Below are 17,033 nucleotides of genomic sequence, written 5' to 3' on the forward strand. Positions count from 1 at the left end.
CAGTTTGAAGCTTGTTTTGTGTCAGTATTCTCGTTGGTTATTTTTATGTGTAAATATATGTCTTTGTATATAGGGAGTCCTAAACATGACCGGAGCTCTAGCCCAGTCTTTTCAGGGAAGATCCTGCAAAAGCCTCTGACATCGACAAGAGGAGGGAGGCGAGAGGGAATTAGACAGGGATTGGTCTAAGCCAGTATGGTAGAGGTAGTGGTTCATATAGACATTCTGATCGCCCATCCTCCAGGAGTTCCCATGGTTACTTAGATAGATTATGGCAGACATGAAGCAATGGCAAATGACGAAGAGAGAAATTATCAGAGGTATCCTCACGTTCTGGTTGGGAGTAAGAACTAGTACTCATTCTGATTATCCAAGACAAGAAAGTGATCTTAGTAGGTCTAAAGACTATTTGAGTAGTGCTGACATATCTATTCGTGACAGAAATGATGTTACTGGGCATAGAAGCAAGGATAAGGAGAAGAAGCATCATACTTAGAGCGTCAGAATATAAAGATAAGGATTCCTCATGCGAAGAACTGGATCTGCTAGGAGACAGATTTGCTCAAATTTGAAGAGACAGATAAAAGATTGGTAAGGGGATAGGGATGGTAGAGATGAAAGAGAGATTATCGGAGAGTTCGGGAGACTATAGAAATGATCGTGCAGTCACCCATGAAGAATCGAGGGGTCATCGAAACGATTCACTTTCGGAAGGAACCATGGTGGGCATCGCTTAAAAGAAGGTATAAGAGTGACTCGAAGGAAACTGGATGGCCAAAAGCTTGCCAAAGGGGAGAAGAGAAAAATGATGATCAGGAACACAAACAGGGACAAGGACATGTACTATAGAGAAAAAGCTAATTTTGCAAGTGAAAATCAAGAAACTCTGACCAAAAAAACAAAGTTTCGAACTGGGATAAAGGCGCTGATTTTGTGAAAGATGGTAATCATTTTGTTATGCATTACTTATTACTCTCTACCTGTTTCTATTGTTTGATGTGCATTTGATCATTATCTCGTTGTATGATTAATTGTAAAGTCATCTACAACGTAGCTGCCGAAAAGATGTCTTCAAATTCAAAGCAAGCTCAGGGAACTGGTGGTAATGTGGCTCTTTCTCAGGCCGATGATGGTGACCTGTCAAAATGGTCTAGATGCTGCAAAAGTTGCCGCAATGAAAGCTGCTGAATTAGGTATGAAATGCCTGTATATAGTTACCATCTCCATATGAAATTATTAGTGTTATATACTATTGAAAAATGCTTTACATGATATCTTAGTTTTACGATATCATTGGCTTGTGAATTAGAATCTCATGTCTTTCTTTTGTTAGTTAGGGAAATGGAGGGCAATTAGTATTTTACTTAGGTCAATTCTTGATCTGGCTTTTTTTTCTCTAACTGCTCGGATAGGTGCTGCTCTGCAATTTATCATTTTTATTTGGTAATTGGTAATATGATCATTTTGTTAGTAATATCCCATTGTGTTGCTATGAAATGGACAAGGTGTCATTTCTTCCTCCTAAGGCATGGAAGAGAACAGTTTCATTGAGGTATTTAATTCTAGTGTTCTGACTGTGTTTTGTGTTTCCATGTCCAAATGAATTCTTGGTCATGAAATACTAGTTTAGTTTTAACTTGCAAAGCATGTTGGGTACTTTTGGGCTTTCTTGCTTATTACTTCTGACTTGCTTTTTCACACCTTAGCAAGTCAATATACTATTGGGACTGGAGATTGCTAGACAATTGCTGGCCAGCCTGTCCTAAATCAACTACAAGGATTATCCTACTCAATATTGTTATTTGCTGAATATTATTGTTTTATTTGGGTTTTCTTCTTATTATTTCTAATTATCGTATGCCATTGAATGCTTGGGAAAGAAATGAAAAGGTTATGAGTAATATTGCACTTAAACAAAATAAATATTCTAACTTTTTATCCTAAGTAATGTGGCACCTGGTTTGTCGACAACATATAAAGGTATGATGATGTGGTAAGTAATATAAGATGCAAATAAACTCTCACATCAGTAGGGATACAAATTTGTAAGTCAGCATTACTTAAAAGGTTAAATCTTAAATCGATGCCCTTGTCCCTATATGTAGTTCCATTAACTTAATGAATTCATATCAATGATACTCCATGACATGTTCTCAGTGGATCTTTTTTTTTTTCATACAGTTAATAAGAACCTTGTTGGGGGTGGTTACATGTCCACTGATCAAAAGAAGAAGCTATTGTGGGGAAACAAAAAGAGTACAACCACAGAAGAGGTATTTCCAGTATGTTCCCTTACCTACATATGTGGCTTGTTGGATCCTTTGTGCTATATCCTATGAATCTCTTTCTTTTCCTTTTTCTTTTTCTTTTTATGGGTCCACATTTTTTATTAAGTACCTGGTAACATTTTTGCAGTCTGTTCATCGCTGGGACACTGCATTGTTTGGTGATCGTGATCGACAAAGAGAAGTTCAACAAAATCATGGTAAATATCTTTTCCGACTGCTATATATGCCAACTGCAAATCAATGTCTCTGTCTTTCGTATAGGCTTGCTTTCAATTGTTTTGTCTGCTCTGATAACATCGAAACAGAACCTAATTGTTGCATGTCCTGTATGACTAGTCTCAGTTAGAGTTTATTCACCTACTACACGTTTTAGAGTCTGAGGTTGCCTGGTACATATGGCCAATTGTAGGGTGTGGAAGGGCGAAGTGAAGGTTGAGCACAAACCCGAAATCAAGATGGGCAGCGGTCCCTCCAAGCGGACAAGCAGAGGGGAACTACAGCTGGATTGGAAGCAGTACACAGCTGGACTTCGACGGAGAGTGGAAGCACTGTTGGTTGGGTCTTTAAGCATAAATCCGGGATGTTTTCTCTCTCCATCATAATTTTGACATTGCTGTACTCGTGTTTAAGAATCTTAACTCTTGTGCTTTTACACCGACAGCTTGTTACGGAACTTGGTTTCTGCTATTGGGCATTTCAGATCTTGGAAAATGAAAATGGTCACTTGAACATTGTTGCCTTTAAATCTCAAAATGGGTTCGCTTTTCATGTTTGTTGTTGGAAGTTATTATCATCTCTATCTCGCTTTCTACGTCACAGTTTCAGATTTGAAGACACTGCAACTGTCTCTTGTTTCTTTATAAAAGAATTGAGGCATCTAGCGTCACCATCTCTCATTGAAAACAGAAAAAAGTTTTGTGCAATGGCCAGTAGCGAGGTGTGTGTTGATGATGAAATAGAATGATTTACAGGGATGTAGGGGTATAATTTATGCGTTTATGATGTGAGTGTGAATCACATCAGTCTGTTATCAGAAATAAAATTTCAGATGAAGCTGAAAATGACATGGAGGTTAAATTAATAAACAGAGGGAAAAGGGCAACGACAATAATGTAGGCTACCAACTTTGTGGAATCACACTGAAGGCAATTGATGATGATATTCTGGTGGGCACTAATTAAGCTTGTTGCAACAAAAATGAATCAATTATTTTTTTCTTTCAGATTCTTTGTGACTCAATGACAAGTCTTGTTTTAATTTTTCTTCTATTGTTGTATTATATTCGTATAATGCATTTTAAAAGTAATTTTCCTTCTATCATCATCTTTTTCATTGTTTGAGATTGTTTTGTTCCATAAGAAAAACTTCATTGTTTTTAATCTTTTTTTAATAGTCAATAAACAAAACATTTAACAATTGATAGTATAAGAAATAATTTCCCAAATCTCTTGTATTAACCATAGTACAAGATCCAATAATGTAACATATAAAAACAAAGATCAAATAACATATAACCTTAAAAAGTGCAAGGTTTCATGTTACTTAAATAAGAAAATAAAAATAAAAAATCTATCCATTGGCTTGTTCAATATGGATAGAGCAAAAAGCAAAGAGGACCCCCAACAAAACTTTGTTAATAAAAGGGCAAGACCCCACTTGAACCCTGTAGGCCTCCACACTTAAATTCTAGTCTCCTATCATCTAGCACAACATGAAGAAGCCATTTTTCATTTGCTAAGGGACCTAAACAGTAATCTCTTTATTTAATTTCATTATCTTTTATCTAGTTATATGATAGCCTCTCTCCCTCTGTTTCTTGATGAATGATGGCAAGAGGTGGGTTCATTCTGGAAAGTGCCATTTGAATTGCTTTGAGAATCAATTACGTTATGTGGGTTGAAGCATATTTTCTTCTAAGTGCACGCAACGATTTGGAGAATAATATCATCACAACTTTTTGGCTACTCCATTATATCCTAATTCAATGTGCCTCAACATTACCTGGATATTGGTTGTTTTGTTTTAAGTTTATATATTTAAGATGTAGATTCTAAATCTTTTATAACAATCCTAAGAGATCAAACAACTAAATTAATTGTATCTACTAATGCTAATGGAAGATTCTTATTCTTAGTTTATTATTTTTTGGGGTTAATTTCATCTGCTCACTAAATAAAGTTAAGTTTCAAACACTCAAGTAAGTTTTCGAAAATTATAAATACTCCTTAAAAAAAAAAAAATCAAAACATCTTTTAAAAGAAAAAAAAAAAAAAATCTCCCTTTTTAAAATATAAAGCCTATCTAAGGTAGTTTATTGTTTAAAAAAAATTATTAAAACACTTGAAACTTATATATCTCATCTTTTTTATGATTCTGTGTATTATTTTTTGGATATTTTACTAATAACATTGATATTTACTTGTTGCTGGTTTTCTTAATACATAATGCAACCTACCTAGTGTCCTAGGTTATCAGGTTTAAAAAAAACAAAAATGTTGTGATATGGGGCAATTATCCTCTCCAAATCATAAAAAAAAAAGTTGTATTATTATAAAGTGGGTGAACGGAGAATTTGAGTCTTTATTATAGATGCTAAATAATGATCTTAAATAGGAAAATGTATCAGATTACAGGAATGAAGACAAAAAATGTCCGTTCACCACAATGAGAATTTCAAACATAATATTAAGTAGAAAGAAGTGTTATTTCTTATCTTGTTCATTGTTACTGTTTTGGCTTTCCATCAAAATTTATTTCTTATAGTTCTATCATTCACATCTTTTGTTTTGAGTACTCATACGAAATGGGATTAAAAAAACAAAAAAAAAAATTTTTGCTCAAAAATTTTATAAATTTTTTTTTTTTATCGAAACGTGCAAAATTTGCACAATAAATTGAACATGATTCACATGGAACTATATAGATCTCAATCTTCAGTGATGGCTTTGGTTAGCCAGACCCTAATTGGTAAAGTTGTTTCAGAAAATGTGACAATACACATATCCAAAAGTATTAAGACATGATTTTTTTTACTGGAAAAATAATATAATTTGAAGTTGGCATAAATTGCGAAACACATCATAGATTGGTCACAATAAAGAAGTACCATTCTTATGTCACAAGAAAAAGTTATATAACTCTTGCCCTTTTTTTTTTTTTTTTTTTTTGATAACCTGGGTGTCCAAAGGACACAACTGACCTAACCCTGTAGTCATTAAACATTCTAAACGTCCAAAGGACTAGGTAAGTCCCCTAAATCGGGTAGGCATGAAAATCCCAAAGATTTAAAACCTAAAAAAATTCAATAAATAGGACGAAACCTCCTTGTGTCATCAGATCAATCCCTTGGGGTTACCTCTGGTTTTGTTTTTGTTTTTTTTTTGTCAATAACTTTTTTTTTGGGATTTTGTGCCAATATTAAAAACTTAGTGAGAAGTTTTTGGTAAAAGTATGGATGTTCTCCCACATCCACATACAATGAATCGGATCTCTAATCACAATGTATGATGTGGATACGTTGTAAACCCACAGATCACCCTAAAACCTAAACTAATGGTTTGCTTTGTTTAATTATCTCATCTTAACATAATTAAATTTGATTTTGATTTTGGATTCTAAATCCCCACTATTAGTCTTAAAAAGCAACCTTGATTTGGGTTTCTTTTTTTGGGATTTCCATTTAGAATGTAATGTCACGCCATCGTTGAACCTTGAATGGTGGGTCCTTTCTGATATGAAATGGTGGTCTAAAAACCAATTGAGTTTGTTCTTTTGCATACCACCAAACACCACACTCCGTGAATCAAAGATGATTTGAGGGCATCAACAAATCAAATGATTTTTTTTTCCTTTGATTATGATTCCATTTAGAGGGTCCCCACCAACCCCCACCCACTAATAAATTCTAAATTAGATCTAATTACCCTCTATATATTATTCTCATTTGGACATTAATATTCAATTTTTAATTGGAGACAGTTCTTCATTAGCCAATCCATTAGTTTCCAATCTTTTAAAAACGTCTTCTAATTCAGAATGTGGACATGTAGTATAATCCTCTTTAACATATCAGTTCATTTGACCAAACAAAAGCCAAAGATTTGTGGGACTACTTAGATGTTGTCAGTTGTTTTTTTCAAGCAATATACATTTCTAAGTTTCATGTTTTTTACTTATTGCTTAAAAGGTCAATTTTATCCATCATTTGAGAGATTGTTGTAAAGTTTAATCAAACGTCTACAGTTTTTTTCGTGAAATTATAATACATCTAAAAATGGACCCAACCTCCCTCTCTAAGCGTCATACAAGTTTTTGATAAACTATTAAACTACACCTAAAATGCCCACACCTCCTCTAAGCGTCCTATACGTTTCCGTGATAAAACCTATTAATATGAAATTAATACATAAAAGAATGGGGAAAAAAAAGCCAACAGTTCTTAAAAACAAATAAAACTGGATAGTTGGAAAGGTGTGGCAACCCAATAAAATTTCCATTGATGCTGTGCGGTTAAAGAGATAGACTTGAGGAAGTCTACTAAAAAATTGGATATTTATTAACAAACCAATGCCCATTTTTTGTCTGGATGCTAGCTTAATTTATATATTTTTTTTTCGATAAGTGTAGAATAAGACCATGACAACCAATAATTAACAATTAAAAAAGAGAGCAAAAATATCCAATCAACAAGTTTTCATGGTCACTAACAATATCATTTTTTTTTGTAATCCAAGTTTGATATGCAACTAGAGAAAGAAGATAGTCATAGTCAAGTAATGACCTATACAAAAAATCCCATGATAAATAAAAATAAAAGGTGCTATTGCATTCTCACTCTGGGTCAACCCCTTGTTAAAATGTCTAAAATACTAACCAAAGTAAATTCATCCATTTCTGCAACAAGAATTCACCTATTCTGCCCAAACCCACCAACCCAACATAGGATTCAATAGGATCTTTCTAATAATATCATGTCTCGTCCAATCATAATTACATTTTATATATATATGATTATTATATATATATGAGGAGCTCAAGAACCTTGAGTACATTATTATTCTTTTCAATCTTTTTTGAACCTTTGAGAAAGCATGAAGTGATAGGACAACTCATATTTTATGAAGTTAATTATTTAACTATATCTAGTAGCCACGTAGTTTGATAGAAACTCTGAGTGTATTATTCAAAAAGATTCTGAATTCGAGTTCTTTCTTGGATTGCTAATAGGGATAGCAATGAAACTCTTACCCAATCGATAGTTCTAAGGTCTCGAAGAATAGTTGAGGTTTGCGTAAGCTGACCTAGATATCTCATGTCAAAATATAATAAGTATTTGCCTCTTTTGCGACTCGAACACGAAACCCTCTTGGTATAGTTTACTTTAGTGGTTAAAGGGTTTAATATTTGACTACAAGGGAGAGGTAATAATTGATAATTGTCTCATATGTGATTCAATATTAAACACAAGATCTTATGAAACACAGCATATGTGATTGTTATTCAAATCTATAAAGAATAAAGATTAATAAAATACAAGATAGATAGTTAACATATCAATAACTAAATTCAATTTGGAAAGATATGGTGTTTGTTTATATATCTAGATAATTCTAAAAGTTTTAATGAATTTTTTTTTTTTCTTTTAGAAGTTAAGTTTAATGAGGTAAAATATGGGGGCAAATAGCAAGAATCTTTCACAAAGTGAATTTATACTCCAAACTGATATTTGTGATCCATATCCAAATCCATCTCTTATGTAATCAAGATGTTAAAAAATTTTAATGGAAGTGATTTTTAGCTCCAATTTAATTTATCAGTATCCCAAATTGTTAAATGTTTTTTTGTTTTGACAAATTTAGTCTTGACGAAAATTACTAGAAATGACATTGTTCAATTTAGATATATACACTCATACTCTATTTTATATTTTAATTTTAATTTTTAACCTTTAATTGTTAACTAAATTCTAATCCTTAACTTTTATAATCATTGAAAAAAAATCTAATTAATTAAAAAAAAAACTAATTAAATTTGAAATTAGGAAATAGGGGTATGAACAAAAAAACATAATCAAGTTTGAAATTAGTGAAAATAAGTGCAAATAAAAAACCTAATTAAGTATGAAATAAAGGGAAATTGACGTAAACTAATTAAGTATGAAATATTATTTTAATAAAAAAATGTAAGCAGAAACAGTTCAAACTCATACCATATAACGCACGGGCAGACGGTCGTCTCTGATGACACCACGCACCCATAATCACGGAAGACATTTTTCCAATGAAAATATCCCTCGCAGCGTCAGGCTATGGGTATAAGACAGCATTGCATTACATGAGGAGGTTTACACGGAAAACATTAGTAACTTTTATCTGAGGCAACAAGCCCAACAACACGTCCACCCAGGCTGAGAGAATCTACCTTTTATACCCTTTTCTTAACTTAAAAGTAACGGCTAGATAAGAAATATGAGGAGATTTACAATTTCCTTTCTCTGCTTTATAACATTTCTTGTGCACAGCTCTATAAAATTAAAAAACTATATATTTAAAAATAACGGCCCGGACACCCCAGTCAAAAAAAAAAAAAAAAAAAAAGTTGACATTGACATTATGACAACAATTGACATTTTTGATATTAATATATCAGTATACAGTTATTAGTTATGATTTCATACTTTCCCAAGCTGTCACGCAATAAAAAATAATTTCCTTCTTGTTAGGGTCCTATCCTTGTTTTGTTGTGATATGCAAATTAAGGAATTCTACTAAACACCAAACACACACAATCAATCAAAAATAGAAAGAACATGGTGATTTACTGTGGTTCACTTATCTTTATAGGATAAGCTACATCTATGTTGAGCTCCGAAAAAAGAAGAGCTCACTGCACTAACTATTATCTCAAGAATCACAGCTAAATCAATTCGAATTAAAAAAGAATCACCCACCTTTGATACAAAATATCCCGTAACCAGCCCTTTGGGGAAACTCACTTGGAAACTCTAATCCGAGAGAACAACACCCTCCCAAGAATGATTACAGCCCTAATCACTCTAGTCTAACTAATTACACCAATCTTGAGTAAGAACTTCACAAACCCTAGCTTCTCAATCGAATATTGGAGAGAACAGAGTCGAATGCATTCATTTGGGAAAAAACTGGGTTTATATATGGTTGACTTGGAGGCTTAATGATGGCCATTGGATCTGAAGAATAATCTGTGGTCTGGATTCACTTAATCACTTCCATGAAATGACGCCATTCGACTTAACCCAATACTACACCATTTTCAAGCTTCCACTTCAATAATCTCCACCTTGGAAGCACTTGAAAATAGTACATTAGTGCAGTTTGCTCAGTCCCATTCCCTTATAGCTCCAGTCACTCCAAATTATTTTACAAACAGCAAGTTCAAGCAATGCTTGAATTTCACTGGAGTGACTATTTTGGTGCCCATGTCTGCTGGGTTCTCTTCTGTAGCAACTTTCCTTAGCTCAATAACTCTTCTAGTAATTAGGTCTCTCACAAAGTGATAGCGGACATCCACATGTTTAGTTCTTTCATGGTACACTGGGTTTTTACTCAGATGTATAGCACTCTGGCTATCTGAGTAAACTGTTACCTTCCCACTGATTATGTTGGCTTCTGTCAAAATTCCCTTTAGCCACAAAGCTTCTTTAAACACATCAATCATTACAATATACTCGGATTCAGTTGAGGAAAGGGCCACAATTGGCTGCAATTGGGACTTCCAACTTATACTGTTTCCACCCAATGTGAAGAAGTAGGCTGTGGTTGATTTTCTGGTATCTTTGTCCCCTGCAAAATCAGCATCTACAAAACCAACAAGATCAAGTGAAGAATTCCTTCTACAATATTCAAGTCCAACACACAATGAACTATTTATGTATTTTTAACATCCATTTCAAGGTTGTCCAATGCTCCATACTAGGGTTAGACATGTACCTACTTCACATAGAAATGGAAAATGCTAAATCAGGCCTAGTACTTATCATTGCATACATCAAGGACCCTACAACATTTGCATAAGGGACAGACTCCATTTTCAACAAGTCTGCCTTAGTCTTAGGGCATTGGGATTTACTGAGTACAAAATGACTTGCCAAGGGCATTGAGACCAGTTTGGCACCTGCCATGCCAAACTTTAAAACTAACTTCAACAAGTATGATTGTTGGTGCAGCCTTAGTTCACACTTTCTTCTATCCCTATTTATTACCATACCTAGTATTTTCTTGGCACACCCTAAGTTTTTCATGCTGAACTCATAACTGAGTTTCTTCTTTAGATCACTAATTAGGGATTTATACTTACTTATCAGCAACATATCATCAACGCATAGTAGTAAGTATATAGGCATGTCATTATTCATTTTGAAGTAGAAGCAACTATCATATTTACTTCTAGTGAACCCTATACTCACTATGAAGGTATCAAACCTCTTGTACCACTGTCAAGGGGACTGTTTTAAGCCATATAGAGATTTTTTAAAGAGACAGGCATGGTCTAGAGCATTAGGGTCAACAAAACCCATTGGCTACCTCATATAAATCTGTTCCTCTAAGTTTCCATGCAAAAAGGCAATGGTGATATCCAACTGCTCAAGTTCCAGGTCTTGGTGGGCTACAACCAATAACATCATTCTGATTGTCTTGTATTTAACCACAGGGGAGAAGACTTCATTGAAGTCTATACCCTCCTTTTGGGTATACCTTTTGTAACAAGTCTCGCTTTATACCTAGGGGGATCAGCTATAGAAATGCCATCTTTTAGTTTAAAGAACCACTTACATTAGGTTAGTTTCTGGTCTCTTGGTTTTGGAACCAGGGACCATGTGTCATTTACCTTTAGGGATTGCATTTCCTCCTCCATGGATGCTCTCTATTTGTCCCTATCTCTAGACTCCATGGCCTTTTGGCAAGTCTCAGGTTCAGACCTTAGCACTTCTGTACCTGTAAGGAGGGTAGTATAAATCAATTCAGCATATGAATATCTTGAAGGTGGTCTTACCTCCTCCTTGTTCTATCTCTGGCCAGCTGATAATTCCCTAGTTCATCTTGTTGTGGTTCTAGGAACTCTTCAGCTTCATCATCTACAACTTGATCAGGTTCACCAAGTTCTACTTCACCTCCAGGTTGTTGCGGTGCTTCCACTTGAGGTGGACCAGGTTGCTGAGTTGTAGGGTGGTCCACCTCAATTTGAGTAGCACTAGGTTGAATAGTTGTTGTTTCTGTACTCTTGGATGTGCCTATATCAAGGTTAGTCTCTTTGCAAGGGAAGACTCCCTCATTAAATACGACATCCCTGCTCACTATGATTCTAACCCCTGGAGACTCTCTATCCCACAACTTGTACTCTTTTGTGCTCTTTTGATATCCTAGGAACACACACTTATTGGATCTAGGTTCTAGTTTGCCTCTTTGTGTATGTGCATAAGCTGTACACCCAAACACTCTGAGGTGGCCTAACTTTGGTTTTCTCCCAGACCACCTCTCTTCTAGACAAATTAATCTTATGGCTGTAGAAGGACTCCTATTTACTAGGTAAGCAGCTGTAGTGAAGGCCTCTCCCCAGAAGGTTTTTGGAAGATTTGAGGTGATCAATAAGCACCTAACCTTGTCTGACAGAGTCCTATTCATTCTCTCAACTACCCCATTTTGCTGAGGTGTGTTTCTCACTATTCTATGCCTCAAGATCCCCTGTCCACTACAGAATCTATCAAACTCCAGGTTATAGAACTCAAGCCCATTGTCAGTCCTTAAAGCCTTAACCCTTCTACCAACCTGGTTTTCAACTAGCACTTTCCAATCTTTAAACCTAGCTAAGGCTTGATCCTTTGACTTTAATAGGTAAGCCCATACTTTCCTACTGTAATCATCTACAATAGAGAGGAAATAACTGTTTCCTCCATGTGATTTTACTTTTTCAGGTTCCCATAAGTCAGAATGTAAGTAATCAAGGCAATTTGTAGCTAAGTGAGTTCTTTTAGGGAAGTTGTTTCTATGCTGTTTACCTAGGACACAGTTCTCACAAAATTCTAAGGTAGTAACAGTGTCTTTCCCAAACTTCCCTTGTCTATTTAGAACATCCATCCCCCTTTGACTCATATGACCCATCCTCAAATGCCACTTTTCAGTCACAGATAAATTTGAAGAACAAGTGTAGTATTATTGCATTCAGAATAGAAACTTCCACAGAGAATATAGAGACCATTTTTCTTTTCTCCTGTTAAAACCAGCTTTTCATTTTTGTAGACATTTAACCAACCATTGTCAGCCCTATAGCAGCATCCTGCTTCATCTAGAATTCCTAAGAATATGAGGTTTCTCTTAAGATCAGGGATGTACCTAACTTTGGTCAATTTAATCAGTTTACCCCCACTTAACCTTAGTGTTATGCTATCCATTCCCTTAACCCTACAGGCTTGATTATTTCCCATGAATACTGTCTCATGATCAGAAGTTTCAAATTCTTGAAATCAGCTCCTATTTGGGCTCATATGAAAAGTGCAACCAGAATCTAACACCCATTCCTTAACAGTGCAGATGTTGACACTGTAAGAACTTTCGGTCCATCTATCAGGTTATTAGTGGTAGCCAAATTGTTCTCAGTGTTTCCTAATTTCTGTTTCTTCTTCCAGTCAAAATAGTTTTTCTTTAAATGACCTATTTTATTACAGTAAAAGCACTTTCTTGTTTCTGCCTTAGCCTTACTATTTCCTTTCCACTTCTTCTTATTCTTATCCCCATGAATAGATTGGTTTCCTTTACTAGATTGGCCAAATGCTATTCTAACCTTTACAAACAGTGTACTATTATTTCTCTTAAGGGATTTAAACTCTAATTCCCTAGCCTTAAGACTCGTAATAATCAGGTCTACACTGGGTACAGTACTCAAGTATTGAAGGGCATTCTTGACTACTTGGTAGTCATCAGTCAGTGAGTTTTTTTTTTTTCTCATTAACTGATGACTACTTGGTCTACACACTCTCCAATAATACTTTACCTTTCTACATTTTTTTATTTTTTCACAGAAAATGAGAAATAAATAAAAATCAAATATCACTCAGTTTCTTAGATTATGTATTTATTTATAAAATCACTGTTTTATTTATTGCTATAAACAATTAGCATTATTTAACTATCAGGACTCATGTAGTCAATGTATTAGTCCAACACATCAATTTATTTTTCTTTTTAAATTATAAGAAACAGAAATGGCACTGTAGTTTTTACATGAAAATGACAAAAGGAGTAGCAACGAATCAAATAATGGAAAAAGTTTTGATGATATATTATTCTGCTTTTTTTTAAAAAAAAAAAAAAAAGCAGCAGCAATACCAAATATGCGATATATTGTTTTGTGTATGCATGAAAATTCACAATCCATTAATTAATTGTCATCATGTTGTAGGTATGTTTATTAGTATACTATGATACACAATACGTATCTTATGATACGATTCGATATGGGTCGCTAATAATACGTATTAGAAAATATATTTTAAACATTTCGATACGTTGATATTTATCTTACAATACGATAAATATTAATATGACTTTACTAATTTGGGCCGAATGCCCAAAAATTTTTTTGGATCGAATCCAACGTGTCATTGATTATGGGAATCTCCATGGCTGACACTTTTGTGGGCATGTCAATCATATCATCTTATAAAATCAATAGTTTCTTAGGTTATGCATTTATTTTATAAATTTGACAAATGACTGGAGTAGTAGACTCGGAATTAGGGTTTTGAGTATGACCTCAGCTAATAGAATCAATGTTTTTATTGATTGCTATAAACAATTAACATTATTAATCTAACTATGAATTGAGGACTTATGTAGTCAATTAATTGGTCCAACACATCAATTTATTTTCCTTATAAATTATAAGAAAAAGAAATGGCATTGTCGTGTTTTCAACCACCCCCTGCCTCGGCCAAACCGCGTAAGGGAAAATAACTTACACCTACCTAAAGTTTGTTGTAAAGATAAATTTGTACCCAGAAGGCTAACAGAACCACTTTGGAGAAAATATATGTTTGTCATTTCCAAACCTTTTGAGTATCATTTTGTCTTAATGGCAAACTTTTAGGTAGGTGTAAGTAATTCGGCCAACCGCTTCAGAACCAAGTTTCCAAAAGTTTTCGTACAGAGTTCAGTCCATGCATCTCCTGCACATGTAAGTGACAGGAATGAATCGCGTCATCCGTCAAATTCCTTTATAAATACAGCCCGTCTTTCACACTTCACAACTCATCCACACTTCACAACCATAGCCGTCACCATGGCTCTCAAAACCACCACCACCACGACTCTCAAAACCGCCAACACCACGACTCTCAAAACCACCTTCACCTTCACCGCCACCATCATCACCACCACTTCTGTCACCACGACTGTCAAACTCATGCTCTTCGTCCTCATCTTAGCGGCCTTTCTTTCGTACTTGATTCAAGAAACTATCAAACCTAATTAAAAATATCAGCCAAATTCCCCTATAAATACAGCCTGTCTCCCTGTCGTCATTACTTCACAACTCATCCACAACCATTGCTGTCGCTATGGCTCTCAAAACCACCACCACCACCACGACCCTCAAAACCACCAACACCGCGACTCTTAAAACCACCTTCACCACCACCATCACCACTACTACCACCACTGCTGTCACCATGACTCTGAAAATCATACTTTTCTTGTTCTTCTTAGCGGCCTTTCTTTCGTTCACGACTCAAGAAACTATCAAACCTAGGTTAAACATGAACAATAATTTCTCTCTTTCTTTTCCTCTTACTTCTCGTTCTCTTTCTCCTCAAACTTCTCCCAAATTTTACTCCTCTTTCGTTGCGCTGACCAAGCCGAACACCGGAAAGAAAGCCGCTCCGCGGTTGAACTACAGATCAAAGTTCAGGTATTCGATGGCTTTGATTGTGTCTCTTCCGATTGGGACGCCGCCACAGACTCAGGAGATGGTGTTGGATACCGGTAGCCAGCTGTCGTGGATTCAGTATCATAAGAAAGCTGCTGCTTCGCCTAAGAAGCTAGGTCCTCCTACGACATTGATTGATCCTTCGCTCTCTTCTTCTTTCTGTGTTTTACCGTGTAATCATCCGGTGTGTAAACCGTGGATTACCGGTTTTACCCTCCCGACGGATTGTGACAAGAGCCGCTTGTGTCGTTACTCTTACTTCAACGCTGATGGCACGTTGGCTGAGGGTAATCTCGTCAGAGAAAAATTAACCTTTTCTCCTTCCCAAAGTACCCTTCCTTTGGTCCTTGGTTGTGCTAAGGATTCTAGTGAGGATAAGGGCATTTTGGAAATGAAAGTTGGACGGTTGTCGTTTGGTTCCCAAGCGAAAGTATCCAAGTTCTCATATTGCGTTCCGCCACGAAGCTCCCGAGTCGGGTTTACACAACCGGGTCATTTTACCTCGGTGAAAACCCGAACTCAGCCGGGTTCCAATATGATAACCTATTGACTTTTCCTCAAAGTCACCGCATGCCAAATTTGGATCCTTTGGCATACACTGTTGTTTTGCAAGGAATACGAATTAATGGAAAAAAATTAAATGTTCCAGCGTCGGTATCCCGGCCCGATGTTGCTGATGAAAGTTTCCAATAATATTACAAGTAATATTATTGGAAACTTTCATCAGCAACATCAGTGGGTGGAATTTGATCTCACTAACAAGAGAGTGGGTTTCGGGAAGGCTGACTGTACTAGATCAGCGAAAAGTGGTGCTAGCTTGTTTACCTAACGTGCATGGACGGAAACAGTTAATATACTTGTACAAAATAAGTTGAAAAGAGTATTTTTCCTGGCGTTGATTCGTTTATGATGTTATAGTTGGTCTTAAAGTTAGGGCTTAGCGGGGCCAGATGGTCCCGTAAATGCTGCAGACTATGAATATATGAGGATGTAAAATCATGTGACCCATTTGCAGCTTAATTATATTATTATTTATATTAAATTATAATCGTGTTTAGAGATCCTTAATACTAAATGATTATCCATAGCTGTCAAACGGAGTTTAATATAATGCGGGAGTTCTTGTTGATGAGAAATAACGCAGAGAGAACTGCCAACAAGAAACCTGAAAGCAAATAAAGCACGAAACCTTCGGTGGCCATGTTTGTTTTAGTCACAACGTTCTTATTGCTACGTTAATCTTGTGTATCAACTTTCAAATGAAAAAGTGTAAGAAAAAAAGAAAGAAACTGAAGAGAAAACAATGAAGCGAGTTATTAGAGAGAGAGAGAGAGGGATTGCTTTTGTGTTGTTATTGTTGTTGTCTGGTAGCTTATAACGAAAGAGGTGGTGCTGGCCTCACATGCAATTTAATTTACACGGCAGAGATTGAGAGTTAGAATCATGAATTAAAGGCGGTTTACTTAAATAAGACATCAACCTTCTACGTTGCATTTTTTTATTGGGTGAGTTCATCATCATAACAATATTATTGTAATATACCATTCATTTAAAAATAACAATAAATGATTTAAATCAATGATAATCACTAAACTTTTGTGAATGTTTAAATATTTTGACATGTGATATCACACAATAAGATAAGAAAACCCTTATCAATTATGGTCATTAAGAGGCATTTGAATACGAAAACCCAAAATGATGGCATTTATAGTAATTTAAAAACAAATACTATCTTAATTATTAGGTTGTATTGGAAAAGATAAATGTCCCATAAAGTGGCATAAT

General features: G+C 35.2%; 1 long non-coding RNA gene and 1 pseudogene across 1 annotated transcript; both read left to right on the top strand.

Annotated features, from left to right (window-relative positions):
• Positions 1 to 1,143: 1,143 nt before the first annotated feature.
• Positions 1,144 to 2,463, top strand: LOC116129439. The gene is made up of 3 exons (XR_004127923.1): positions 1,144 to 1,193; positions 2,182 to 2,273; positions 2,416 to 2,463. It is a non-coding gene; the product is annotated as an uncharacterized LOC116129439 (long non-coding RNA).
• A 12,414-nt stretch (positions 2,464 to 14,877) lies between these two features.
• Positions 14,878 to 15,938, top strand: LOC116129526 (annotated as a pseudogene).
• Positions 15,939 to 17,033: the final 1,095 nt, after the last annotated feature.

Source organism: Pistacia vera, unplaced genomic scaffold (genome assembly GCF_008641045.1).
Source record: "Pistacia vera cultivar Batoury unplaced genomic scaffold, PisVer_v2 Contig212, whole genome shotgun sequence".
NCBI classification, from domain to species: domain Eukaryota; kingdom Viridiplantae; phylum Streptophyta; class Magnoliopsida; order Sapindales; family Anacardiaceae; genus Pistacia; species Pistacia vera.